This window comes from Mytilus trossulus, chromosome 6, assembly GCF_036588685.1.
Source record: "Mytilus trossulus isolate FHL-02 chromosome 6, PNRI_Mtr1.1.1.hap1, whole genome shotgun sequence".
In the NCBI taxonomy this organism is placed as follows: domain Eukaryota; kingdom Metazoa; phylum Mollusca; class Bivalvia; order Mytilida; family Mytilidae; genus Mytilus; species Mytilus trossulus.
In genome coordinates, this window is record NC_086378.1 from 20722424 (window position 1) to 20726049 (window position 3626).

A 3626-nucleotide genomic window follows, 5' to 3' on the forward strand; every position below is an offset into this window, starting at 1 on the left:
GCTCTAAAGAGCCTGTGTCGCTCACCTTTGTCTATGTGCATATTAAACAAAGGACACAAATGGATTCATGACAAAATTGTATTTTGGTGATGGTGATGTGTTTGAAGTTCTTACTTTACTGAACGATTTTGCTTCTTACAATTATATCTATCATGAACTTTGCCCATTAGTAACAGAGAACTATATTTGGTAAAAATTTACATAAATTTACCACATTAATGAAAATTGTTAAAAATTGACTATAAAGGGCAATAACTCCTTAAGGGGTCAATTGACCATTTAGGTCATGTTGACTTATTTGTAGATCTTACTTTGCTGAACATTATTGCTGTTTACAGTTTATCTCTATCTATAATAGTATTCATGATAACCAAAAACGGCAAAATTTCTTTAAAAATTACCAATTGGAGGGCAGCAACCCAACAACCAGTTGTCCAATTCATCTGAAAAATTCAGGGCAGATAGATATTGACTTGATTAACAATTTAACTTCTTGTCAGATTTGCTCTAGATGCTTTGGTTTCATAGTTATAAGTAAAAAACTGCATTTTACCCCTATGTTCTATTTTTAGCCGTGGCGGCCATCTTGGTTGAATGGCCAGGTCATCGGACACATTTTTCAAACTAGATACCCCAAAGATGATTGTGGCCTAGTAGTTTCAGTGGAGATTTTGTAAAAGATTACTTAGATTTATGAAAAATGGTTAAAGATTGACTATAAAGGGCAATAACTCCTAAAGGGGTCAACTGACCATTTTGGTCATGTTGACTTATTTGTAGATCTTACTTTGCTGAACATTATTGCTGGTTACAATTTATCTCTATCTATAATAATATTCAAGATAATAACCAAAAACAGCAAAATTTCCTCAAAATTACCAATTCAGGGGCAGCAACCCAACAACCGATTGACCGATTCATCTGAAAATTTCAGGGCAGATAGTTCTTGACCTGATAAACATTTTTATCCCGTGTCAGATTTCCTCAAAATGCTTTGGTTTTTAAGTTATAAGCCAAAAACTGCATTTTACCCCTTTGTTCTATTTTTAGCCGTGGCGGCCATCTTGGTTGGTTGACCAGGTCACGCCACACATTTTTTAAACTAGATACCCCAAAGATGATTGTGGCCAAGTTTGGATTAATTTGGCCAAGTAGTTTCAGAGGAGAAGATTTTTGTAAAAGATTACTTTAATTAACGAAAAATGGTTAAAAATTGACTATAAAGGGCAATAACTCCTAAACGGGTCAACTGACCATTTTGGTCATGTTGACTTATTTGTAGATCTTACTTTGCTGAACATTATTGCTGTTTACAGTTTATCTCTAACTATAATAATATTCAAGATAATAACCAAAAACAGCAAAATTTCTTCAAAATTACCAATTCAGGGGCAGCAACCCAACAACCGATTGACCGATTCATCTGAAAATTTCAGGGCAGATAGATCTTGACCTGATAAACATTTTTACCCCATGTCAGATTTGCTCTAAATGCTTTGGTTTTTGAGTTATAAGCCAAAAACTGCATTTTACCCCTATGTTCTATTTTTAGCCGTGGCGGCCATCTTGGTTGGTTGACCGGGTCACGCCACACATTTTTTAAACTAGATACCCCAATGATGATTGTGGCCAAGTTTGGATTAATTTGGCCAAGTAGTTTCAGAGGAGAAGATCTTTGTAAAAGTTAACGACGACGGACGACGACGGACGACGACGGACGACGACGGACGACGGACGCCAAGTGATGAGAAAAGCTCACTTGGCCCTTCGGGCCAGGTGAGCTAAAAAGGGGGAAAATATACACAAAAAAATTCTCTAGATACTTCCTTTTGATTGTCAGAAGCTTCTGTCCAAGTTTGATAAAAATAAGTCAATTTATAAGTAAAATACCGATAAACAGAATTTATTTTGTTACAAAATTTACTTCTGATTATTATTTTATCATCATAAACAAGCTTCTTTCCAAGTTAAATAGAAATCCGGGATAGTTATAGAAAGTTATTAGAACAATTTAACCACAGAGTGAATATTTTTGGATGCCGATGAAGGAATGTAGGATCGCTATGTCTTCAGGTACAACCAAAAAATGGTGTAACAATAAAAACAACCCTACAACCATATCTAAGGACAAGATGTGTAGGATTACCAAATTGCTGATACGGAAACTTGTGTCAGTGTAATAAACTGAGATATTTGTCTTAAGACCAGAGTACACGAGCCAAAGTGTAGTCTGCTTTACATATATTCTGATTGAACTTCATACCATAATCACATGTACACATTGCCTATTTGAAAGTATACACCTATTAATGAAAATTGATCATAGACCAAACCATAAAAATAAGGTTCGATGAACCCTTCCAGAACACATGAACACTCCTGCCATTGCCCAAAAACCAAGCTTCAATAAATTAAAATTGTTAAATGTACAAATTATGGTCAGATTAAAACAGCAATCATGCCTCACACCAAGTACAGCTGATCTATTGCTTATGGTATCATAAAAACATAGGCACTCATGCCACATGTTCTTATGACTAGGAACCACAAAAATGAACTTGACCAATGAAATGTGAAAACAAAGTCAAGGTAAGACAACACTTACGCATCTGGCTAGTTCATCTTGTAATCATTCTATACACGAAATATAGTCTAGCTATTGCTCATATACCATTAGCGGATCCAGGGGAGGGGGGGTCTGGGGTTGAAACCCTCCCTTTTTTTTTGGACGATCAATGCATTTGAATGGGAGCATATAGTTGGACCCCCCCTTTACTCTGGGTTGGGACCCCCCCTTTTTAAAATGGCTGGATCTGCCCCTGTATACTATAAGCAAGAGCTAGATAATGAAAACTAACACTGACCAGTGAGCCAAAGTCAGAAGCCACCTGCCAGTTGGACATGTTCATGGACTATGAAAATTAGGTCAAAACGTTTTCACATACCAAATAGAGTTGACCTATTGCTTAATGTATATGAAAAATGGTCCGAACCACATAAAATTTACCCTCAACAATGAAAATGGGGTCAAGGACAATTTTACACACACCAAGTATAATTGACCTATTGCTGTAATGCTATAATAAGCTATCGAGTTTTACAGACGTGACCATATGAAATCAGATAAAGGTTAGGTGATTCCTGTCTAGCAAGTAGACCTTGCAACGATACAATTTACCAAATAGACATTGTAATTATCCTATTACTCAATATAATTGAGTTTTTCACAAGACAAAACACTTTTATTTAACCATGAAAATGAAGTCCAGGATAATTGATATATGCTTCAATGACAGACAGAAACCTCATACCATACAGATTATGAAGCATTCTAGTCTTCTTTCTCCTGAAATATATAGCTTTATACATATATTTAATGCTGCTGTAGCAGCTGGGTTGTAATCCTTATGTCTTGCATTCTGGGACACTTGTTTTCTTAGTGATATATATAGTTCCTTAATGGATATGTTGAATCTAATAAGAAACTTTGAGTAAGAGAAAATAAAAGCTTCATGGATGAACCAATACTAATGTATGGTTTTCACTCATTTCAGAAATCTTGTGCCCAAGACCTAAAATTCTGTTGTGTTAGCATTTTCAGTTGGCAGACTTGATAATACCATAAG